Raw genomic sequence first — 26,262 nt, 5'->3', positions numbered from 1 at the left:
TAAGGCTCATCACCAGCTCCCATGGGATCATCAGATGGGAGAAACGGTGTTAATCCTGAAGGTCCAGGCCTAGGCACTGAAGGCATCGATGGTATCGGAGATGGCATTGAAGGTATCGGAGGTGGCACCGAAGGCATCGATGGAGGCATCATAGGCATCGACGGAAGCACCGATGGAATCGGTGACATCAATGGACGTGTCGGTGGCAGCACTCCGGAAGGCGGAATGGAGATCGGTGTTTCTTCTTCATCTGATGATAAGGGTATCGGTGTAGAAGGAATCGGGGCCACCTGTTCCCTCGGATCCACCAATGGAAAGGCACCGAATAAAGCGTCCATTCTGGCCAGTAGTGGTGCAAGAGCCATTGGTATCGGGTCGGTGACCTGCTCAGGAACCGGCACCGGTGTCGGTGGAGGTTTGAACATCTGGAGTGCTTACCCGATGGCCTCTTGGATCATCCGATCCAATTCCTCACAGAAACCTGGAGTGTGGAGCCCCGGTTCCAGAGTAGGAGGCAGCAATGGCATAGCCGGAGGGTCCACCGGTGACAGTGGAGTCACGGCTCCGGACACCTGTCCAGGGCTCAGATGACGTCGATGCCAAGGGCTTGCCTGTATTGGTGGCCTGATCTTTTCGATAGCGATGTCGAAGTTTTTCACGGTGCTCTCCCCAGTCCTTTTCCCGCAGAGAGACAGAAGGAGTCAACAACCGCAGAGTGGTCGAAGCCGGTCGGGCAACAGCGATTTCACGGTGCTGGCGCGAAGTAGACAGCACTGGTTCGGACGACGTCGAAGTTATCAATGGAGTCAGGGTTTTAGACCGAAAGAGAAGTTCCATCTTCTCCAGCCAAGCCATGCGATCTTTTGGTGTCATTTGGGGACATTTGGTGCAAGTTAGGACATCATGGTCGGACCCCACATCACGCAGACCATATGAGGGTCAGTGATGGACATTGTTCGAGTGCAGTCGGGGTACCGACGGAAACCCGATGCCATGGTCTCGACAAAATTTAGACACAGTGCGGTCGATGGCCGGTAGGCCGCGAGGGAAAAACTCGACAGGAATCGACCGCAAGCAGGTAAAAAACTTACCATTCGACCGCGAAGTAAAGTTATCAATAAGGGGACCTCTGTGGGGTAAATATTTTGAAATTTTCTTGAAGAAGTTCCGTGAGGAAAATTCCTGTCAGGAATATCTGAAGAGCTCCTTAGCCCACATGGCTACTACTGCACGGAAAAAAGAAGACTGAAGGGGGACCCCTGCTGGAAGCAGGGTTGGTGTTATGCTGGGCATGCCCAGTAGGTGCCAGTCAAAGTTCTAGAAACTTTGATAAAAGTTTTCCGTGATTGGGCTCCATCCTGATGATGTCACCCATATGTGAGGACTACCATCCTGCTTGTCCTGTGAGAAAGTGAGGTGACAAAACATTTTTCAGATATATCAGAGAAAGGTCCACAGTGGTATAGTGAAATTGAAAGGGAATAAGGATCAATGGGTGGAGAGAGATGAAGAATTAGCAGAAATATTAAACAAATACTTCAGTTCAGTGTTCACTAAGGAAGACCCTGGAGAAGGACCGTCACTTGTTATCAAGACTGTAGAAGGGGGTAGAATAGTGTGAGAAATATAAGCTTTGCCAGCAAGCCATTTCATCAGGGTTTAAACACTTAACTTCCCTTCTCCCTGACATTTGCCTGAATAAAAGCATCACTTGTGCTTAAGTCTCTGCCAAGGAGAGGATACCTGACTTCATGTATTTCTCTAGTTTATAATTAATCCTGATAGCCTGAAAGTAGGGCTGGGTGTTCCCTAGTCAGAGGCAGGACAAAGTCAGGAGGTATAGATTTCAGCAGCCAATGAGATGATCCGTGCACACCCCCTGAGCCAAAGCCAATAGTGTAGGGACTCGTCTATTGCTATGGGGAAAGTAGCCAATCATGTAATGACACATCATCTGCCTTTGTATGAATGTACAATAAAGGAGAGCGCCAAAGCGTGCTCCAGTCCTTTTGCTGCCTGCGATGAAAGCTGCCTCAAGTGTGTTCTATGCCTCCATATTCAACATCTGGTGAGCCCGACAGTGATGATAAACTCCATGCTCATTTCGGCTGGTCATAGCTTTAGGTACGTACCTTTCAACAGATTTGCAATCGTAAGTATTTTTAAGGTATTTTTTAGTATCTTTAAAGTATTTCTCAGCAAGTTTGTTCCCCACACTCGTGAGCATGGGCAGTGATTTGACTGTACAGCAGAGGCTACATGCCAGAGAGCTGCAGCAAATCATCAATAATCATTATTTCATCACCAGAAGAAAAGAAATAGCGCAAGTCAGCCTGGGGGACTTAGAAAAATTAATAAGTGAAATAGCTTGCCGTTGCCCTTGGTATTCAATGGAGGCGGGAACTCTAAATACCCAAGACTGGATTTTAATCGGCAATTGTCTTCATACGGCTCCCAGAGCTCCCATAAAGCAAAGATTAATCTGGCAAAAATGTACAGAGGCCATCGAACACATAGAAAAAAAAAGTTTAAAGACAGCAGTTTCAAACCATGTGCTTTTAGAAGCAGGCAGACTCAATCAGAATACCCTTCCCCCATCTTATGCTCAGTCTTCCTCAGAGACAGCAAATTCTTTGTATCAGCTCTCCATACCCACACCCAAGCCCATTCACACCTTCCCCACTTCTTTAGAAAAGCAACCCTTGAGAACAATTGAGCCACAACCTGGCCTGGGTGGGGCGATTAGCATTGAATTTCAGCAGAAACCGCAGAAAGAAAACTTTACAGAAGAAGAATTATTAGAAGGACTTCAAGCCTTCCCCATCACAGAAAAGAACCATGAACAAAGGGGGACAGAAAATGAAACAGAACATCTGGGGACACACACTCACATGGCTCCTGTGGCTTCCTCTGCGTCCACCTCAGAGAAAAGGCCCCAGGAAACTGAAAACACTGAGGTCAGAAAAACTAGCCTTCCTCCATCTTGCCTGCAACCCCCCTTCCCCCACCAACCACTCCCTGTACCCTCATTTGCCATTGCCTGAGACAGTCATTAATTCTGCATCATCAATTTGTCCAGGTAAATTATCATCTCAAACCACTGCTCCCGGTAACAATTTATGTGCCGCGGTCAGCATGGGATTTCACCTAGAACATGGAAATCTCACAAGGGAGGAATTATTGAAAAGGATTCAAGCTTCTCCCATTACAAAGGGGATTAAAGAGCTGGGTGTGGCAGCAAATGCCATGAGCAGTGGCAATGCCCACAGGTCTTCAAAGAAATCAGCGTATAAGACCTTGGGCCAGGCAGCTGCTCTCCTGCGTTACAAGCAAAGAAAATATCAATATGAAAAAAAGGATTTAATTAGACTCCTGCGTTACAAGCAAAGAAAATATCACTATGAAAAAAAAAATGGTTTCTCTTAACAAACAGTACAGATTTGGAAAAAAATGGTTTCTATTAGTCTTTGAATTCAGTTACAAAAAAAAATCTGCATACTTTGAGAGTATTTTCCCCCACAAAGTGTATGCAGAACCTTATGTTAAAACGGTACTGAAATTTGAACAATTGCTGTGTGAATTTCATGTGAAATGTTCACTTTTTGCAAAGTTTACTTGGCTCACATTTAAAATGACTCCATTTCTCTGAGATTTAAGTTTATAGTTTGAATTGCTAGCACACAGAACCTGTAATTCTCCCTTTCAGGACAAAAGTAAATTAAAATAGAATCTGTCTGCAAGGAATCAGCAAATCCTCGCCAAGCCATTGTCTGTGGTTGATGTTATCTAAATTGCTAAACAATGCTATCTTTAAGTTCCTATTGACTGAAGGATTAATTCCTTGGGTGCAGTTCTTTTCTTTTGAGAAACACTGCTCCTCCCCCCCTTTACTGTCTTTCTGTTAACTCTTGCTTGCCACTCATGGGGGAGGGAGGGAGAACTTTTGAAAAAAAAAACCCAAAAAAACTGGACTTAGTCCTGCAGTTTCTCTCTCTAGTTTCTATATGCTATTTAATCTTTTAATACTTTCAAACTTCGTTCATACTGAACTGAGATTACTGTACAGCGTGTTTAATTTCCTATTCTAATAATTATATGAAGAAATTCTATTCTGATATTCCACATTGAAAGTAAGCTCAGAGTATTATTGATTGCAACCTGGAACAATAGTTGCAATCTATAAAGTAATGATGGGGTCTCCACTAGGAGGCGCTATGTTATTCTACAAGTTATATTATATTATTGTTCTAATAATTCTGTTGTATAATAGTTTTTATTTTTCAGGCCTACAGACCTTCTGTATTAAGGAAACTTCAGTTTTATTTTCTTTTTCACAAATTTTTACAGAATTCTGAACCTTATAATTTTTACTGACAGAGGTTGCTACATATAAAGCAATCCCTCCCAAACCTTTTCTTGCAAATCCAAATTGATTTTATTAAATTGAATGATAGAATTTATTCTCCAAGGTTAAAAATGTAAGAATTTCACTTTAATCCTTACCTTAGTAATTTTTTGCTGTATGCCAGTTTTTTATATTTTCCAGATTTACAGCCTTCCTGCCATGAGGAGATGTGAAGGTGAACACTTTGCAGTTTATTTTAACATTTTTCTAACACCTTTTGACTTTTGATCCTTGATCTAATTTTGTTTTTGATAACTTTTTGATAAGATTTTTAGCTCATATTATGTGTTATCTGTTGTCTGTCTTGATGCCAAGAAGACTATGAATGAATATTTGCAGAATGAATATGAATATGTGTCAGTTTTGTGTAAATTAATATTTGCAGGATGAATGAATATATGTCAGTCTTGTGTAACATATGTTTAATGTAATGTCTAATATACTTGTCATTTGATTCAGCTTACAGCAAATGACTTTTCTTTTAAACGATTAATTTACACTTAATGCTATTTTACTGAATGAAAATTGATCACTGCATAAAAACTTTCTTGATAATGGGGTTACCCTCTGTTCTCAAAACTAATAATGGCTCTGCTTACTGCAGCCATTCCTTTGCATGAATTTTGTCTATAATTGAACATTAAATACTTATTTGGCATCCCCTACAACACCACAGGGCAAGCCATTGTGGAGAGAGCAAATCATACCCTTAAGAGCTCTGGACCAAACAAAAAGAAAAAGGAGGGATTGCCCCTGGATTTTCCCCTAAGAAGGACTGGCTGAACAAGAACAAAGTATTGTTTTAAATCACTTTAAATCATCCAAACATATCAAATTTAAGACCACAGCCATGAGTAATCATTATGGGACTAGGGTTAGTCACCCACAGCCATCAGTTTTGTATAGAATATTTAATGTCTGGTACGGTCCCGTTCCCTTAAAATGGGGAACGAGGATATGTTTCTCTGCTTGCTTCCACAGGTATATCAAGCCGTGGAACGATGGAAAGGTGTCCGGGTCTACAGGACCCGATCCCCAACTTCTCCATGAGCCTCCACAGCCCTCAGAAGGACAGAGACCGGACTCCTTGCAAAAAGCAGCACCACATGACCTGGGGACAGATCAAGGCCCTATCCAACCAATCTGCACAACTCTTAGAACAGCAAGGCCTTGAGAAAACTCCAGAGAACTTATTAGCCGCCTTTTCTTGCCTGAATGCCAACTCATTAACAATTGTGTTCTGCATCCTCCTCCTTTGCCTTATTTCTCCAGCTATGGCGAATTCAGAACAAGGACTCTGACAGAACAACATATACATCCTCAATGCACAGAACTTTTCACACCTGTTGAATCGAACAGACTGTTGGATCTGCACACACATGCCAACCCAAGCCTGCGGAGAACGACTGATGCATGCTGTACCATTTAACCTTACAGTATGGACTAATTATCCTTTACAGAGAGGTGTTTTCATTAACTCTCCAGTTAATAATACCATACTACACATTGGTAGCTGTATTCAAGAGACTGCCGCTCTTTGTTGGGACTATGATACAGGGGATGGGAAGGGGATTCAGGTGGGAAATATCTATATTGTAACCGAACATTTGTATTAATCACTGAACACTTACATAATTATATCACACATATGTATGCAATTGGCAGATTTCAGGATGTGCAGTGGGAGACCCAAGCAAGTACAGAAAGTATAGAGGGGATGAAGGATTTACCTTTTGTAGTTATATAACCCACATGATATGAATTACAGAGACTTACACATCCTAGCTAACTGGACGGCTGCCATACTTAATCAGACAGTCCATGCATTAAAACTACTTACAAAAAAAGTCTCTCAGATTAGAGAAGTAGCATTACAGAACAGCTATACCTTAGAAACCATTTTAGCTTTAAAGGGTGGTGTTTGTGCATTAATTGGATCTCATTGCTGTGTGTACATATCAGACTATAAAGCAAACCTCACACATACCATAGAGCAGATAGAAACCATGGTTGCTGATGCACCACTTTCAGACAGAATACCAACTTCTCCATGGGACTGGCTATGGTCCTGGCTCCCTGATATTTCTGGTCTCAAAGGGGTGATTTCTATTATAATGACCATAATTGTCTTAATTATTTGCCTGTGATGCTGTATTCAGTGCATACCCAAACCTCATATCCATATTGAAACCTTGCTCTCAGCCCGGATACAAAGATGTCTTGTAAGATGCCTAATAGGGAATCCTGAGCCCTGCAGCGTTGGCACACCAACTGCACCAGCTCTGGGTGATATGGAGATTCAGGAGCTCATCGGCAGCTGGCACACCACGTCGAATCAGCTTTCTTCTCTCCATAATCCCCCTTCCCCTATTTCCAGCCCATACCAAGACATAACAGATTTCAGTAAGGGTCTAAAGCTTTATTGAGCTGCCTAAACAAAAACAGAAAGGGTGAGATGTGGGAAATATAAGCTTTGCCAGCAAGCCATTTCATCAGGGTTTAAACACTTAACTTCCCTTCTCTCTGACATTTGCCTGAATAAAAGCATCACTTGTGCTGAAGTCTCTGCCAAGGAGAGGATACCTGACTTCATGTATTTCTCTAGTTTATAATTAATCCTGATAGCCTGAAAGTAGGGCTGGGTGTTCCCTAGTCAGAGGCAGGACAAAGTCAGGAGGTATAGATTTCAGCAGCCAATGAGATGATCCGTGCACACCCCCTGAGCCAAAGCCAATAGTGTAGGGACTCGTCTGTTGCTATGGGGAAAGTAGCCAATCATGTAATGACACATCATCTGCCTTTGTATGAATGTACTTTAAAGGAGAGCGCCAAAGCGTGCTCCAGTCCTTTTGCTGCCTGCGATGAAAGCTGCCTCAAGTGTGTTCTATGCCTCCATATTCAACAGAATAGATGAAACTCCATTTATGGAAGATAATGTATGGGAAGAGCTAAGAAAACTTAAAGTGGACAAAGCCGTGGGGCCTGATGAGTTTCACCCCAGAATACTGAGGGAACTCAGAGATGTGCTGGCAGGTCTACTGTGTGACCTGTTCAATAGATCCCTGAAAAAGGGTGTAGTGCCTAGTGACTGGAGAAGAGCGGTGGTGGTCCCACTTCACAAAAGTGGGAGAAGAAAAGAGGCTGGAAACTACAGGCCGGTTAGCATCACCTCGGTGGTGGGGAAATTAATGGAGACTCTGCTGAAAGAAAGGAAAGTGAACTATCTACAATCTGGTGGGTTGTTCATTCAGAAGCAGCATGGATTCACCAGGGAAAGTTCCTGTCAGACAAATCTAATTGATTTCTTTGACTGGGTGACTAGAGAACTGGATCAGGGAAGAGCGCTCAATGTAATTTACTTAAAGCTTTTGATTCAGTTCCACATAGAAGACTCATCAACAAAATGAGAAGCTTGGAAGTCAGCTCCAAGTTGATGGCATGGATTACAAACTAGTTGATGGATTGAAGACAATGGGTGATGGCAAATGGAACCTACTCTGAAGAGAGAATGGTGTTAAATGGAGTGCCACAGGGATCGGTGTTGGGACCGGTTCTGATCAACATCTTCGTGAGCGACATTGCGGAAGGGATAGAAGGTAAAGTTTGTCTATTTGCGGATGATACTAAGATCTGCAACAAAGTGGACATGCCAGAAGGAGTAGAGAGATTGAGACAGGATTTAAGGAAGCTGGAAGAGTGGTTGAAGATATGGCAGCTGGGATTCAATGCCAAGAAGTGCAGAGTCATGCATCTGGTGTGTGGTAATCCAAAAGAACTGTATGCATTGGGGGGTGAAGGGCTGATCTGCACGGAGCAGCAGAGAGACCTTGGATTGATAGTGTCTAACGACCTGAAGTCGACGAAGCAGTGTGACACGGCGATAGCCAAAGCCAGAAGAATGCTAGGCTGCATAGAGAGAGGAATATCTAGTAAGAAAATGGAAGTGATAATCTCCTTGTACAGGTCCTTGGTGAGGCCTCACCTGAGTACTATGTTCAGTTCTGGAGATCTTATCTCAAAGGAGACAGAGACAGGATGGAGGTGGTCCAGAGAAGGGCGACCAAAACAGTGGGTGGCCTCCATCAAATCACTTATGAGGAGAGGATGAAGAACCTGAATATGTATACCCTGGAGGAGAGGAGGAGCAGGGGTGATATGATACAGACCTTCAGATACTTGAAAGGTTTTAATGATCCATGGTCAACAAATCTTTTCCATTGGAAACAATTTAGTAGAACTAGGGGTCACGATTTGAAACTCCAGGGAGGAAGACTTATAACCAATGTCAGGAAGCAGAGTTGCTTACCTGAAACAGGTGTTCTCCCAGGACAGCAGGATGTTAGTCCTCACATATGGGTGACATCATCAGGATGGAGCCTTATCATGGAACACTTATCAAAGTTTCTAGAATTTTGACTGGCACACTGAGCATGCCCAGCATGCCACAACCCTGCATCTAGCAGGGGTCCCCCTTCAGTCTTGTTTGTAGCAAAATGTACGAGCGAAAAATAAAATAAGAAAACGTAAGCGAACCCAACTCCGTGGGCTGGCGGGCGGGTTTCGTGAGGACTAACATCCTGCTGTCCTGGGAGAACATCGGTAAGCAACTCTGCTTTCTCCCAGGACAAGCAGGATGGTAGTCCTCACATATGGGTGAATAGCGAGCTACAGGATGCCCAAGTAAAGTGAACCAAAAGACCCCAACGACGTGCAACAGGTACAACAACAGGGGTGGTTTTGGGTTTCAGGGCAGCCTGAGTTTCACAGTGGGTCGCAGGAAGGTAGTTGGGTTTTTAAACTGGAAACAAATTACGCAGGACTGGCCAAAGATGGAATCCTGTTTGCCAGCCTTGTTGAGACAATAATGAGCTGCAAAGGTGTGGAGAGAGCTCCATGTGGCAGCTTTGCAGATGTCAGCAAGAGGAACGAACGGAGGTGCGCTACTGACGTTGCCATGGCTCTTACTGAATGCGCTTTCACGTGTCCCTGTAGCAGAAGGCCTGCTTGTTGGTAGCAGAAGGTAATACAGTCCGCCAGTCAGGTGGACAGGGTCTGCTTGCCCACCAGATCTCCCAGTTTGGTTTTATCGAAGGAGAGAAACAGTTGGGTGGACTTCTTATGGGCTGCAGTGCGGTCTAAGCAAAAGGCGAGCGCACGTTTACAGTCCAAGGAATGCAGAGCCCGCTCACCTGGGTGAGAGTGAGGTTTCGGAAAAAATGTGGGTAGTGTTATGGATTAATTTAATTGGAAATCAGACACTACCTTTGGCAAAAATTTAAGGTGAGTGCGGAGTACCACACGATCATGGAGACATTTTGTGTAAGGTGGGTACATTACAAGCGCCTGTAGCTCACTGACTTTGCGAGCCGATGTTAAAGCAAGTAGAAAGAGTACTTTCTAAGTGAGATGACGTAGCTCGCAGGAGGGCAGAGGCTTGAACGGAGGTTGCATGAGCCGTGCTAGTACCACATTGAGGTCCCATGCCGGAACCGGAGGACGCATTGGAGGCTTCAGTTGTAACAAGCCTCTCATAAAGTGCCCTACAAGGGGTTGCGCCAAGATCGGGGCATCTCCTATACCTTTGTGGTAAGCGGCTATGGCGCTGACATGCACTCGGGATGGAGGAAGTTTGTAGGCCAGACTCCGAGAGGTACCAGAGGTAGTCCAGGAACCTTGTTGTGGGGCAGGAAAAGGGATCTACCATATTTTTCGCTCCATAAGACGCACCTGACCATAAGACGCACCTAGGATTTAGAGCAGGAACATTTAAAAAAATAAATAATGGTGTGCTAAACTGACTCTGTTCCCGGAGTAAATTAGGGGAGGGCATAAAATATTTTTTTTTGTCCCCATTTTGTTTTCGGGTCTGGGGAGGGCCATTTCTGTCCACTCCCCGGATCAGAAAACTTTTATCATTCTCTTTGTTGGAAAAACAAAAAATCCCCATCCCATCCCATCCCAACCCAACTACAACCCCCCACCCTCTTGACCCCCCCAAGACTTGCCAACAGTCCCTGGTGGTCCAGCGGGGGTCCGGGAGCGATCTCCTGCACTTGGGCCGTCAGCTGCCAGTATTCAAAATGGTGCCGATAGCCTTTGCTGTTACTATGTCACAGGGGCTACCGGTGCCATTGGTCGGCCCCTGTCACATGGTAGGAGTACAAGATGGTGCCGGCCGTCCATTGCTCCTACCATGTGACAGGGGCCGACCAATGGCAACGGTAGCCCCTGTGACATAGTAAGGGCAAAGGCTATCGGCGTCATTTTGAATACTGGCAGCCGACGACCCAAGTGCAGGAGATCGCTCCCGGACCCCCGCTGGACCACCAGGGACTTTTGGCAGGTCTTGGGGAGGTCAGGAGGGTAGGGGTTTGTAGTTAGTTTTTTTATATTCGCTCCATAAGACGCACAGACATTTTCCCCCCGCTTTTGGGGGGAAAAAAGTGCTTCTTATGGAGCAAAAAATATGACATTTCTTTTGTCGTGCACCACAAGGAGAATCTTTTCCATTTGGAACGATAAGATTTTCTAGTAGAAGGCTTTCGTGAAGCTACGAGGACCTGGAACACATTGTCAGAAAGGTTAAGGGATTGTAGTATCAACCTTTCAACATCCATGCTGTCAGAGACAGGGAGTGGAGGTTCGGATGATGCAACAATCTGTTGTTCTGCATTATTAGAGTTGGATCGGTGCCCAGGCAAATTGGTTGCTGAACTGAGAGGTTGCGCAGGATAGGAAACCAAACCTGTCACGGCCAGTGAGGGGCTATGAGGATCATTGTGCCCTGGTCCTGCCGCAACTTCACGAGAGTCTTTCTGATGAGTGGAATTGGAGGGTAGGCATATAGAAGACCCGTTGTCCACGAGTGGGCGAAGGCATCCCTTGGTGGTGTCTTGTGGCTGTGGTGTAGGGAGTAGAAATTGTCCACTTTGCGACTGTGAATTGACGCAAAGAGATCTATGTGTGGGCGGCCCCACTGGTGGAAAATTCGATTTGCTACAGTGGGATCTAGGGACCATTCTTGGGGATGAAAGGTCTGGCTGAGATTGTCTGCCATCACATTGTCCACACCCGCCAAATAGGTTGTTCTGAGTAACATGGAATGGGAGAGAGCCCAGGCCCAGATCTGCGCCGCCTCCTGGCATAGCAGGTAAGAGCCTGTACCCCCTTGCTTGTTGAGATACCACATGGCCACCTGGTTGTCTGTTTTTATTAGGATTACCTTGTTGGACAGGTAATCCTGAAAAGTGAATAGGGCATACCATATCACCCGGAGCTCCAGAAAATTTATCTGGTGCTTTGCTTCTGTTGAGGTCCAGGTTCCCTGGGTTTGCAGTTTGTTGACATGGGCTCCCCAACCGAGGTTGGAGGCATCCATTGTCAATGTAATCTGAGTTCTGGAGATTGAAAAGGTAGTCCTATCTGAAGATTGGACTTCTGTATCCACCAAGCTAGTGAGAGACCAAGCTGGCTGGTGACATGGACAATGTGGGACATATGTTGATATGATTGGGACCACTGGGACTTTAAAGTCCATTGTGTTATTCTCATGGCTAGACGAGCCATTGGGGTAATGTAAACCATGGACTCCATGTGACTTATTAAGGTTAGTAGTTGATGAGCTGTTGTGGTTCGGCGTGTCTGTACTGCTTTGGCCAACGTTGATATTGTGTGTGCTCGGTCCTTTGGGAGGAACGCTTTGGCTTGAATGGTGTTTAAATCCGCTCCGATGAAGGAGAGAGTATGTGATGGAGTCAGATTTGACTTGGGATAGTTTATGAGAAACCCCAAGGACTGTAGTAGTTGTATAGTGAGATAGAAGGATTGAAGTACTACCTCCTTGGATGGACCTCTGAGCAGTCAATCGTCTAGATACGGATAGATGTGGATGCTGTGTTGTCGTAGGTAAGCGGCTACTACAGAGAGGCATTTTGTAAACACGCGGGGTGCTGACGCTAGGTCGAACAGTAGCACTCGGTATTGGAAATGCCGGTGACCGACTAAGAATCTGAGGTATTTTCGATGAGGAGGGGTTATGGATATATGGGCATACGCCTCCTGAAGATCTAGCGAGCAGAGTCAATCTCCCTTTTGTAGGAGAGGGAGCATGGTACCCAAGGTGACCATCCTGAACTTTTCCTTGCGGAGATGTTTGTTTAGGGCACGAAGGTCCAATATAGATCGAATGCCACCTGACTTTTTTGGAATTAGAAAATATTGGGAGTAGAACCCTTTTCCACGCTGCAGTCGGGGAACCACTTCTACGGCATTGGACTGCAGAAGGATTGAGAGTTCCGCCTCGAGAAGTGAAGTATGGTCGGTTAAACTCCATGCCGGACGAAGTGGAGAGTCCGATGGTAGTGCAGGAAGTTTAGATGGTAACCATGGGCAACCACAGAAAGGACCCATTGGTCCATCGTGATTGTGTGCCATATGTTGACAAAGTGGCACAAGCGGCCTCCCATAGGAAATATTGTTGGAGGCGGAGGTTGACTGCTGCTCTCTAGAAGGGAGTCAAAAACCAGATACAGGACCAGCCTGTGGGGCTGGTTGGGCTTTCGGAGGCCTGTGTTGACGAGGTTGACCTTTTTGATAGGGTCTGGTTGGTCGAGTCTGGGATGGAGGAGGGTAATACCTACAGGTTTTATAGGTTAGCTTCCTGGGATCCCTTCTGAACGGTCTTTTGGTGGTAGATGAAAAGTCAGAGGGAACAGTAGATAGTTGGCGCAATGTCTCATGATGGTCTTTGAGTTGTGCAACTGCTTCCTGGATTTTCTCTCCAAACAAATTGTCCCCTCTGCAGGGAAGGTCTGCTAACCTGTCCTAGACTTCTTGACGCAAGTCTGAAGATTTCAACCATGCCCATCGTCTAGCACTTATGCATGCTGCTGACACTCTGGAGGCAGTCTCAAAGATATCATAGGCAGCTCTGACCTCATGTTTTCCAGCATCAAGGCCCTTCTGGAGGATGGAATTCAATCCCTCTTGAAACTCCTCTGGCAGGGATTCGGAAAAATCTTGAACCTGCTTCCAAAGGTTTCTAGAGTATTGTGTCATGTATAGCTGGTAGGCTGCTAAACGTGCCATCAACATAAAACCCTAGAACACCCTGCACCCAAAGGCGTCGAAGGATTTCTGCTCCTTGCCAGGAAGGGCAGAAGAATGAGGCCAGGACCTCTTAGCCTTCTTTTGAGTGGATTCGACCACTACAGAGTGGTGAGGGAGCTGGCTTTTCTGGAATCCTGGAGCTGATTGAACCAGGTAGGTAGCATCAGTTTTCCTGTTCACCGGTGGAACTGTACCTGGGTGCTCCCAGGTATGATGCAACAGGTCAATCAGAACTTTGTGGACTGGATTTGCCATTACTTCCTTGGGAGCATCCACGAATTGCAGAACTTCCAGCATTCTGTGCCTGGCATCCTCTTCAGTTTGCAGTTTAAAAGGGATGGTTTCAGACATTTTCTTTATAAAACTGGCAAATGAGAGGTCCTCTGGAGAAGAGTGGCATCTTTCTTCCGGAGGTGAAGGTTCCGATAGGATGTCCTCAGAATCCTGGAGTCAGAAGAATCATCACCCCAGGGATCGTATGGCTGGCCTCCTCCACTCTGTGGTTCTTCCGATGGAGGGAGAAGCCCTAATCCAGCCAGATCAAGAGGTGGCACCGAAATAGGTGGAGGCGGCACCGAGGCTGGTGGAAGCACTGATGGTATCTGTGTTTTCAATGGGCATTGGGGTGGTAATATACTCGACGACCCTGGAATCGGGTCCGACATAGACGGATCACAGTCTTCATCGTTCGATGATAGAGGAATTGGGGTCGATGCCGGTGGAGGAACTGATGGTCTTGGAGGCATCGTCGATCCGGAAGGTATGGACACGGATGGAAGTGCACCAATAAAGGTGTCTAGACTTTCGAGTAGCGGAGCCAGCATCATAGGCACCGGGACAGGCTTGGCATGGAAGTCAGTGCCGGTGGTGACTGAAATCCTCAAAGCATTTGGAGGACTGCCTCTTGGACCATCCGGTCCAATTCCTCCCGGAAGGCTGGTGTTGGTAACACAGCTGCTGGGGTTGGAGGCTCCAAGGGCATTGCCAGAGGGTCCACAGGAATATGTGGTGTCTCGGCTCCCGGCACTGTTACTGGTGGGAAACGCCTCGGTGTCCCGGGTCCAGAGGAAAATGGTCGGTGGTTCCATTGATGTCGATAATTTGTCGGTGCCTGTTCTAGAACATGATTCTCGTCGATGTCGATGACGGTGCTTTTCTCGGTGCTCGGCCCTGTCCTTCTCCGGTGCCGAGGATGATGACTGGAGGCCTTTGAACGAGATGATGCCGGTGACGGCCGTTCACCGGTGTCCCGATGCTTAGATGTCACTGGAGATGGAGTCGATGACGACGACGGCTTTTGGCTCGGTGCACTTTTGGCCGGCGTAGAGGGGGACGAGCGCTTAGTTTTGAAAAGGTGTTCCATTTTTTCTAAGTAGGCAGAACTGGTACACAGTTGGATGTCATGGGAAGGCCCCAAGCATAAGATGGAGATGTCATGGTGGTCCGTAATGGACATAGTCCTCGAACACTCGGGGCACTTCTGAAAACCGGTCACCATTTTTTGAAAAATAAACGTGGCGCACAGTCGGTGGACATCGGGCACTGATAGGAGCACTGTCGGGAACCGACCACAAAGAATGAGGTAAAAAATCTTACCAGCGATAGCGGTGGTCGATGGGGGACCCGGCAATGGGGAAAAAAGTTTTAAAATTTTAAAGAAAATTCCATGAGGAAAAAAGTTGTGAGAAATTCTCACAGAGCTCCTGAGAACCATGAGGCAATTGCTGCAGAGAAAAAAAGAGACTGAAGGGGGACCCTGCTGGATGCAGGGTTGGTGGCATGCTGGCATGCTCAGTGTGCCAGTCAAAGTTCTAGAAACTTTGACAAAAGTGTTCTGTGATAGGGCTCCATCCTGATGATGTCACCCATATGTGAGAATTACCATCCTGCTTGTCCTGTGAGAAAGCAAATGTTGCTTACCTGTAACAAGTGTTCTCACAGGACAGCAGGATGTTAGTCCTCACATATGGGTGACATCACAGGATGGAGCCCAATCACGGAACACTTTTGTCAAAGTTTCTAGAACTTTGACTGGCACCTACTGGGCATGCCCAGCATGGCACTAAACCTGCAGCCAGCAGGGGTCCCTTTTCAGTCTTGTTTAAAGCTACAGGAAGTGCTGAAAAATATAATAAGAAAACGTAATGAACCTAACACCGCGGGGCGGCGGGCGGTTTCGTGAGGACTAACATCCTGCTGTCCTGTGAGAACACTTGTTACAGGTAAGCAACATTTGCTTTCTCACAGGACAAGCAGGATGGTAGTCCTCATATATGGGTAAGTACCGAGCTGAGGATGTCGGAGAAATGCACCAAATGTACCCAGATGTGCAACAGGCACTAGGACTGGGGTGAAATTTGGTAGAGGGCATCCTGAACCCTAATGGGCAGGCGGAAGGGTGTTGGTACATCAAGTTGTAAAAAGTTTTCGCAAGACAGACTGGCCAAAGATGGAATCTTGTCTTCCAGCCTTGTCTAAGCAATAATGGGCTGTAAAGGTATGGAGAGAACTCCAGGTAGCAGCCCTGCAAATGTCAGGAAGCGGCACTGAGCGTAGGTGCGCTACTGAAGTCGCCATGGCCCTTACAGAGTGTGCTTTAACACGGTCTTGAAGCGGAATGCCTGCTTGCTGATAGCAAAAGGATATGGAGTCTGCTAACCAGGAGGAGAGAGTCTGCTTACCCACAGGCTGCCCCAATTTGATGGAATGGAAAGAGAGAAACAATTGAGTGCTTTTCCTGTAGGCAGCTGTACGGTCTAGATAGAAGGCTAGAGCCTGTTTGCAGTCAAGGGTATGAAGAGCCTGTTCTCCTGGATTGGAGTGAGGCCTGGGAAAGAAGGTAGGTAGTATAATGGATTGATTAATGTGAAACTCCGATACTACCTTAGGTAAGAACTTAGGGTGAGTGCGGAGTACTGCCTGGTCCTGCAGAAGTTTAGTGTAAGGCAGATAGGTAACTAGGGCCTGTAACTCACTAACTCTGCGAGCAGATGTGACTGCCAAAAGAAAAATTCTTTTCCATGTGAGGTAGCGAAGATCACAGGATTGGAGAGGCTCGAATGGTGGTTTCATGAGCCGACCCAAAACTAGATTGAGGTCCCAAGAAGTGGCCGGAGGGCGTAGTGGAGGCTTGAGGTGAAGCAAGCCTTTCAGAAAACGGGTTAGGAGGGGTTGTACTGAAATAGGAACATCCCCGACACTTTTATGGAAGGCAGCCACCGCACTGACATGCATTCTGATGGAGGAAGTTTTTAGACTTGATTCTAACAAGTGACAGAGATAGTCTAGAAACTTCGTGGTGGAACAGGTAAAGGGATCAAGGGATTGAGGAGAACACCATGATTTAAACCTGTTCCATTTGTAGAGGTAAGACTTTCTCGTGGAAGGCTTCTGTGAAGCAATCAGGACATGGGAAATTGGCTCTGAAAGGTTAAGTGGTTGAAGAATTAACCTTTCAACATCCAGGCCGTCAGGGATAAAGCTTAAAGATTGGGGTGGCACCGGCTCTCGTCATTCTGAGTGATCAGAAGCAGGTCTGTTCCCAAGGGAATGTGCCTGCGAATGGAGAGATCCTGAAGTATTGGAAACCATACTTGGCAAGGCCAGGGAGGTGCTATCAGGATCATGCGTCCCTTGTACTGACGTAACTTCACGAGAGTCTTCGAGAGAAGTAGAAGTGGAGGGAATGCATATAGGAGACCGGTTGCCCATGAGAGGGAGAATGCATCTCTTGGCTGTGAGTGTTGGCTGCGAGTGAGAGAGCAAAAGTTCTCTACCTTGCAGTTTTGAGGTGACGCAAAGAGGTCTATGCGAGGATGACCCCAACGTTGGAATATTGCGTCCGATACTGAGGGGTTGAGGGACAACTCATGCGGATGGAAAGCGCGACTTAGGTTGTCCGCCAACACATTGTCCACTCCCGGCAAATAGGTGGCCCTGAGATACATCGAGTGGGAGAGGGCCTCTGCCCATATCTGCACAGCTTCCTGACACAGTAGGAAGGAGCCCGTCCCTCCCTGTTTGTTGATGTACCATATGGCCACCTGGTTGTCCATCTGAGTCAGGATGACCTGATTGAAAAGGCGATCCTGAAATACCCTGAGAGCATATCTGATTGCTTGAAGCTCCAGGAAATTGATTTGGTATTTGGCTTCCTCTGGAGACCAAGTTCCTTGTGTTTGCAAATCAGCCACATGGGCTCCCCAGCTGAGGTTGGAAGCATCGGTGGTGAGAATTATTTGAGGGCCTGGAGCCTGGAAGGGCAGGTCTTGGAGAAGATTGATCTGATTTTTCCACCAGGCTAGAGATTGACGGAGTGAGTCGGTGATGTGGACAGTGGTTATTAGAGGTTGGATGGACTGAGTCCATTGTGACCTTAGAGTCCACTGCATGACTCTCATGGCCAAGCGGGCCATTGGGGTAACCTGTCTGAGGACGCCATGTGTCCCAGTAGGATAAGGAAGTGGTGTGCAGTCGTGCATTGCTGAGACTGTAGATGGTGTGTGAGGGAGATGAGAGTGAGAGCTCGCTGTCGAGACAGAAATGCCTTTGCCTGCAAGGTGTTCAAGTCAGCCCCTATGAATGATAAATTTTGAGATGGCACTAAGCAGGATTTTGCGTAGTTGACAAGAAATCCTAGCGAAATCAGAGTGTGTAAAGTAAGACGTAGGGACAACAGAGCAGCTTGCTGAGTGGGAGCCCTGATCAACCAATCGTCTAGATAGGGGTAGACGTGAACACCTTGAGTCGTGAGAAAGGCTGCTGCTGCTACTACTATGAGGCACTTGGTGAAGACTCGTGGTGCAGATGCCAGGCCAAATGGGAGTACTCGGTACTGATAGTGCTTGGTGCCTACTAGAAATCTCAGGAACCTGCGATGAGATGGATTTATCGCAATGTGCGTGTACGCATCTTGGAGATTGAGAGAGCAGAGCCAGTCTCCTCTTTGCAGAAGAGGAAGGAGGGAACCCAAGGTTACCATCTTGAACTTTTCTCGTTGGAGGTACTTGAGGGCACGGAGGTCCAGAATTGGACGAATGCCTCCCCATTTTTTGGGGATTATAAAATACCGGGAATAGAATCCTAGGCCTTGTTGAGAGTAAGGTATTGGTTCTATTGCTCTGGACTGGACTGGAGGAGGAGGGAGACCTCCTGCTCCAGGAGTAGTAAGTGGTTGGATGTTCTCCACGCCGGTAGAGGTGGGGGGTCTGGTGGAATGGATAGAAAGTTCAGGTGATAACCTCGCGAGATTATGGTAAGGACCCACTGGTCTGAGGTGATTGTGTGCCACCTGTTGTTGAAATGGCATAATCAACCTCCCACTGGGATGTGAGGCAGTGGAAACTGGCTGCTGCTCTCTATGCAGGAGTCAAAAACCAGAAGCAGGGCCCAGCTGAGGAGCTGCTTGCGGCTTTTGTTTACGAGGTTTGGAGGTTGGGCCTTTTGGAAAGGTCTCGTGGAATGAGTCCTAAACTGTGGTGGATAGGACTTTTTTGGACGGAAGAATGATTTTTTAGTATCCTTCCTGAAAGGCTGTTTGGAGGAGTACTCAGAGGGCATCAGAGAGAGCTGGCGAAGGGTCTCATGATGGTCCTTGAGTTCCGCCACCATCCGCTGAATCTGTTCCCCAAACAGATTGTCTCCTATGCAGGGTAGATCAGATAATCTGTCTTGTACTTCAGGGCGCAAGTCCGAAGACTTAAGCCAGGCCCATCGTCTTGCCGAAATAGCCGTTGCAGATATCCTGGAAGCGGTGTCAAAGATATCATAAGAAGATCTTATTTCATGCTTCCCTGCCTCAATACCCTTGTGTACTAGGGTTAGAAGTTGTTCTTGGAATTGCTGAGGCAGGGACTCTGCAAAGTCCTGTATCTGCTTGAATAAGACCCTGTTGTACTGGATCATATATAGCTGGTAGGAGGCGATCCGAGAGATAAGCATCGATCCCTGGAAGACACGCTGGCCGATGGCATCCAGGAATTTCTGTTCCTTACTGGGGGAAAGGAAGAGAGGGGTTTTGATCTTTTTGCCCTTTTTGGGGTAGATTCTACCACCACAGATTGGTGATCCAGCTGAGGTTTCTGGAATCCTGGGGCTGACTGGACCAAATAAGTGGTATCAGCTTTTCTGTTGACTAGAGCAACAGAACCAGGGTGTTCCCAGTTCTTTTTGAGGAAATTCAAAAGAACCTGGTGAATAGGGATTGAGGTTATTTCCTTGGGAGTATCCAGGAATTGTAACAGCTCCATCATTTGATGCCTGTCATCTTGTTCAGTCTGCAATTGGAAGGGAACCAATTCAGAATTTCCTTCACAAAATTTATGAAGGATAGGTCCTCTGGAGGAGAGCACTTTCTGCTTTCAGTAGGAGAAGGTGGCGATTTATTTATTTATTTATTTATTTGTGTGTTTGTTTTTATATACTGACATTCGATCAAGATATCACATCGGTTTACAGATAACTGAACAAATAAGGCAAAATCTGCTTATTTTACATAATAACAAGGAACTGGTATAGTAGGAACATTAGAGCCTGGTGACTGGTATAGTAGAAAATTGGAACAATTTATAATATACAATACAATATAATATTTCAACTTGGGAATATAAATGAAAGATTTTGATCTTGATGGGGTCTTAGCAGGGTGGAGACCTAGGGGGAGGGTTTTTAAAGGCAGGTAGGGGGGCAAAGGGAAGGGAATGGGAGGGGGAGGGGGTATGTTTGGCTGTGGGGGGAGGCGTAGGGTGGGCTGTGGGTGGGATTTTTGGGTTTGATAACTGCAGTGTCGGTTTCGTGTTTGGGGCAAGGGATGAGCCTGTGGGGAGGCTAGGTATCTGGCGGGAAGACTTTTCTGAAAAGTCAGGTTTTGAGTTGTTTTTTGAATACTTGTGTGGAGGGTTCATTTCTGAGTAGTGGCGGGAGGGAGTTCCAGAGTGTGGGGCCAGCCACGGAGAAGGCTCGTTTACGGGTTGAAGTGAAGTGCGTGGCTTTGGAGTTTGGAACAGTGAGGAGGCCAGAGTCTGAAGATCTGAGGTTTCTTTGTGTGGAATATGGGAGTATGGTGGTGTTTAACCGGTTCATTTCTTTGTTGTTTATTTTTTTGTGGATGAGGGTGAGGGTTTTGTATTGAATTCTTTGGTTGATAGGAAGCCAGTGAAGTTCTTTTAGTATGGGTGTGATGTGGTTGCATTTTTTTATGTTTGTGATAGACCTGGCGGCGGCGTTTTGTAGAACCTGAAGAGGTCTGATGGTGGTATCAGGGAGACCAAGTAGTAATGAGTTACAGTAGTCGAGCTTTGAAAAGATTATTGTTTGAAGGACTGTTCGAAAGTCTTGGGCGTGGAGAAGGGGTTTGAGCTTTTTTAGTGTTTGCAGCTTGAGGAATCCATCTTTGATCAAGTTGGAGATGTATTGCTTGAGGTTGAGTTCATTGTCAATAGTCACTCCCAGATTTCTTGTAGATGGTGTAAGTTGCACCTCTGTGTTATTATGGGTGTTGATTTTGAGGGGGGCCGAGGGACGCTGATTGGAGATATGTAGGAATTCCGTCTTGTTTTGGTTGAGGCAGAGGGATAATTGAGATAGCAGTGGTGTAATTTTTGTGTTGAGTTGGTTCCATCTGTCTAGGGTGTTTTTGATGGTTTCGTTTATGGGGAGTAATATTTGAATGTCGTCTGCGTATACAAAATAAGTGAGGTGCGATTCTGAGAGGAGTTTGCAGAGTGGGAGGAGGTATATGTTGAATAGGGTGGAGGAAAGTGAAGATCCTTGTGGGACGCAGTGTGAGAGGTATTTGGGATGATTCTGAAGTGTTTATCTTTACGTTGTAGGATCTGTTTGTGAGATAGGATTCGAACCATTTGATTGTAGTGTCTCGTACTCCGATTTCTTTGAGTCTTGTAAGGAGTGTTCCGTGGTTGATGGTGTCGAAGGTGGCGGATATGTCGAGGAGTATTAGGAGGTATGATTGGCCATGGTCAAGCCCTCTGAGGATGGTATCGGTGAGTGTAAGAAGGAGGATTTCAGTGCTGAAGAGTTTTCTGAAGCCATGCTGTGCAGGTTGTAAGATGTTGTAGGTTTCGAGGTGTTCTGTGAGTTACTGTTCACCGGTTTTTCAAGGATTTTCGCTATGAAGGGGAGGTTAGATACTGGTCTGTAGTTTGTTGGATCTGATTTGTCGAGCTGTGGTTTTTTGATGATTGGTTTGACTATGGCGTTTTTGAGTTTGTCAGGGAATATTCCTTGCTCGAGTGATAAGTTGATGATATCAGTTATGTGTTTGGTGATGGTCTTGCTGATGAGTTTTAGGGTTTTGATGGGGATGGGGTCTAAGGGGTGGGAGGCTGGATTGTTTTTTTTTGATAATGGGTTCTATTTCTGTCGAAGCCACAGGGATGAATTGTGACCACATGGAGTTGAGCGGGGGAATTTCTATTGCGTCAGGGTGGACTGGGGGGATCTTGGCGATGATGGTGTTGACCTTGTCTCTGAAGAAGTGTGCTAGTTTTTCGCTGGAGATGCTGTGGGTGTCCAGGGTTGAGTCGTTCTGGATTGGGTTGGTTAGGTCGTTAACGTAGGAGAAAAGGGTCCTGGGGTTGAACTGGTATTCGTGTATCTTTGTAGTATAGAAGTTTCGCTTTGCTGTGTTGATATCCATTGTGTATTTTTGAAGTAGAGTTCTGAATTTGTCTTTCAGTTCTGGCGTTGGGCTTCTTCTCCATAGTTTTTCCTTATGTCTTAAGGTTTGCTTTGAGTTTTTTAGTTCTGAGGTGTATCATGGGGATTTGTGTTTCGTGGATTCTTTGATTACTTTTCTTACTTTGGGGCATAATGATTTGGCTAAATCCGTGTTGATGGAGATCCAGGAGTTCGTGGCAGTGTTGGCGTCATTTTTGTTAAGGGTCTTTAAGGCTTCAGGTAGTAGATTGGCGAGGACGTTGCTGAAGCACGGTTTGGTGAATTCGATGATGTGCTTGTTTGGTTTCATTGGGGTGCGTTGGAATTGAAGCATGACTTGAATGAGGCTGTGGTCTGACCATGGGGTTGGGGTGGCTGTGGGTAGGCCTAGGGTGGAGATTTTGTTGTTAATGAATAGTAGGTCAAGGGTGTTACCTGATTTTTGAGTTGGGTGAATCCAATGGCGGACATGGTGGAGAGGAGGAGTTGGCTAGTGGGGGAGGGGGGGTTGGTGTCTATGTGGAGATTGAAGTCCCCCAGAATGATGGCTGGCTCCTGTAGGTTGATGTGGATTGTTATGGTTTTGATTAGGGAGGAAAGATTGTTTTGGAGGAGACCGGGGGGTGCACAGAGGAGGAGTATTTGGAGGTTTTTAAATTTGAATAGGTTTGTCTCAAATGGTGGGGGGGGGGGGGGGGGGGGGAGAAGGTTTAGTGTGTGGGATGAGAATTTGTGCTTTTTGTGTGCTAAGCATAGAAGGCCACCTCCTTTTCTTTTGGGTCTGGAGAATATGTTGCAGTTGTTTCTGGGCAGTTGATTTAGTGGTAGTGTGTCGGTACTTTTCAGCCAGGATTCTGTGATGCAGATGGTCAAGGATTAGGTCATTTATGATGGGGATTTTTTTGGTGATTGATTGGGCATTAATGAGGAAAAGGATGAGAATAGTGATTGCAGACCTGAGGATGCTTGTGTTGATAGGGATGTTGGTGAGGCGTCTGATGGGAATGGTTTTCAAGGTGGTGGGATGGCGGTTGTTGCGGTGGGGGAGTATGGGAATGTGGCAAGGTGTTGTCATTGCGGGTGATTGTTGTGTGCAAGTGCCTTTGTGCCTTGTTGGTATGGATTATGGTAAGGGGATTGCGTGGGTATAGATGGGTGGGAGGATCTCAATGGGGGTCACAGGGGGTGTTGCTAAATGGGCGTGAAATGGTAGGTCCCTTGGTTGCGGTCCTTCAGAGTGGGGTTAGCATGAAGCTTTAAGGGCCTTATCTTGCTCCCTGCTTCCCGGGGGGGGGGGGGGGGGTGTTAGTTTAAGGGTCGGATCGGTGGCATGTACGGCTGTGAGCGGTCGGCTCGAGAGAGGCCTTACCCTCGATGGGATGGCGCCGATCGCGCGGCCTGGGGTTCCTCTGCTGGTCTTTCCTCAGGTCCTTTTTCCGGTGAAGCCGCGGTTTTTCTTTGGCGTCTCTCCATGGGTTGGGTCCAGCGAGTAGACTCGAGTTCACTGATGGTGGTTTTTGGTTTCCAGGTTGAGTGTCTTTGACTGCTGGTTGTGTGCGGTTCAGACTCTGATCCAGGTGGACTTCTCTTGCCAGGCGATGGCAAGTCATCGGTGTCTTGAGATGAATCGTCGGTCCAGGTGTCATAGGGATCAGGACCTGCCCCTCTAGGAGCCTGAGAAGGACGGGATGAAGGTATTCCTGAAGGTCCTGGTCTAGGTTCCAAAGGCATCGAGGGAAGTGCTGGGGGCACCGATGAGGGCATCAAGGGCACCGGTGCAGGCATCGAGGGCATCGATGGATGGATCAGCAGCGCTGATGGGCATATCGGCATCGATGGTTGAAGCATCAGAAGCATTCCCGATGGAGGAATGTGGAACGGTGTTTCCCTTCCCGATGACAGGGTAAGCGTGGAAGGCACCGGAGCCATCGGTGACCCAGGATCCATCGGTGGAAAAGTGGCTATAAGCACTTCCATCTTCGAGAGCAGCAGTGCCAGTGCTGCCGGAATCAGATCGGTGGTCGGTTCCACAATCGGTACCGGTTTCGGTGGCGGAGGAACTTGAAATCTGTGCATCGCCTTATCAATGACCTCCTGAACCATCCAGTCCAGTTCTTCATGGAGACCTGGATCAAGCAGCCCCGGCTCCGGAAGGGAAGAAGGAGGCAGAGGCATAGCCAGAGGGACCACCGTTAAATGCGGAGTCATGGCTCCCGATACCCATCCGGGTGAGGGTTGCCTCGGTGACCCGGTCGCAGAAAGGATCAGTGCCTTTTCTGGATGCGGTTTCTTCGATGGCGGCTCGGATGATGGCGAGGTGGAAGATTTTCCTTCCTCGATGGTCCAAGACTTGCGGTGTCGATGCTGATGTTTCTCTCTACGATCCCCTCGGTCCTGACGGGGGGTAGAGGTAGTTGAAGGCCAAGAAGTCGTCGACGCCGGACGGTCACCGGCTGGTGGCCGATACTGGCGCAAAGTGGATGGTGCCGGTTCAGACGATGTCGATGCAATAGACAGCGTCGGAGTTTGAGAACGGAAGAGAAGTTCCATTTTTTCCATTCTGGCCTTGTGACCTATTGGTGTCATTAAGGCACATTTGGTGCAAGTCAGGACATCATGCTCGCACCCGATTCACATTACTCAGACTTTATGCGGGTCTGTAACGGACATGGTACGAGCACAGTCCGGGCACCGATGGAACCCCGACGCCATGGCCTTTGAAAAATTTAGCCGCGGTATGGTCGACGGCCAGTAGGCCGCGAGAGCCAAACTCGACAGGAATCGACTGAAAATGGGTAAAAACTTACCGGAGTACCGCGGAGTCAAAAATTCGAAGGAGGGACCCCTGTGAGATATGAAAGTTTTTAGTAATTCCTTGAGGAAAATTACTGTCAGGAATCTCTGTGGAGCTCCTTAACCCGCGTGGATACTGCTACGTGGAAAAAAGAAGACTGAAGAGGAACCGCTGCTGGCTGCAGGTTTAGTGCCATGCTGGGCATGCCTAGTAGGTGCCAGTCAAAGTTCTAGAAACTCTGACAAAAGTGTTCTGTGACTGGGCTCCATCCTGTGATGTCACCCATATGTGAGAACTACCATCCTGCTTGTCCTGTGAGAAATATTTCTTCACTGAGAGGGAGTGGATGCCTGGAATACCCTTCCGGAGGAAGTGGTGAAGACTAAAACTGTGAAGGATTTCAAAGGGACATGGAATAAACACTGTGGATCCCTAAAGGATAGAGGATGGGAATAAATAAAAAAGCTTGGGGGTAACCTGCATGGAGCGGCAGTTACTATCCTTAACAGAAACGTGGGGGTAACCTGCACGGAGCGGCAGTTACTACCTTGGGAAGCTTGCTGGGCAGACTAGATGGACTATTTTGGTCTTTTTCTGCCGTCATTACTATGTTACTATATTATCATTTGGATGTCAGGACCCCAGAGGAGGGCTCCTTTGGTGAGAGTGTACTGCGTGCAGGTCTTTCGGGATACCACCTAGGTGGGAGGGGCTTGGGTACATCTCACTTGTCTGGACTGATCTGGGGTATGAACAGGAAAGGAAAATTGGTTCTTACCTGCTAATTTTTGTTCCTGGAATACCCCAGATCAGTCCAGAATCCTGCCCATTATAATGCTTTCAAAAGTCCTCTCCTGATTCTGGATGCTCCTGGTGATGCAGTCTTGAGTTGTGTGCTGCAGAATAATATTGTATACAGTTCTCACTTATTTGAGACTCAAAATTCTCTTGCCCCTAGTTCAAGGGTCAGTTTGTTTGGGAGTTTACAACTTGTGCCCCAGCTTTTTAGAGGAAGAGATCCTGGAGGTTGGGGTTAGACATCTTGGCTTGGGTACAGGTCATTACTGAGGACTGTGAGTGGCACTCTCGGATATGTGGCAGTGCCTCAAGGTTTTGTTCTTTGCCTCCATTTGCTGGTAGGGATGCATAAATACACTTGTCTGGACTGATCTGTGGTATTCCAGGAACGAAAATTAGCTGGTAAGAACCAATTTTCCTTTAATTCCCAATGCAGTAAGCTAATAGTATGCAAATACATTTGAGTTAAAGCACAGAAACC

The 26,262-nt window shown here is 46.9% G+C and overlaps 1 protein-coding gene across 8 annotated transcripts in view; it reads right to left on the bottom strand.

Annotated features, from left to right (window-relative positions):
* Nucleotides 1–26,262, bottom strand: part of SYCP2 (synaptonemal complex protein 2) — a 752,024-nt gene that overhangs the window by 326,346 nt on the left and 399,416 nt on the right. The window lies entirely within an intron of this gene.

Source organism: Rhinatrema bivittatum, chromosome 8 (assembly GCF_901001135.1).
Source record: "Rhinatrema bivittatum chromosome 8, aRhiBiv1.1, whole genome shotgun sequence".
NCBI classification, from domain to species: Eukaryota; Metazoa; Chordata; class Amphibia; order Gymnophiona; family Rhinatrematidae; genus Rhinatrema; species Rhinatrema bivittatum.
This window is presented reverse-complemented; position numbering and strand designations above follow the sequence as displayed.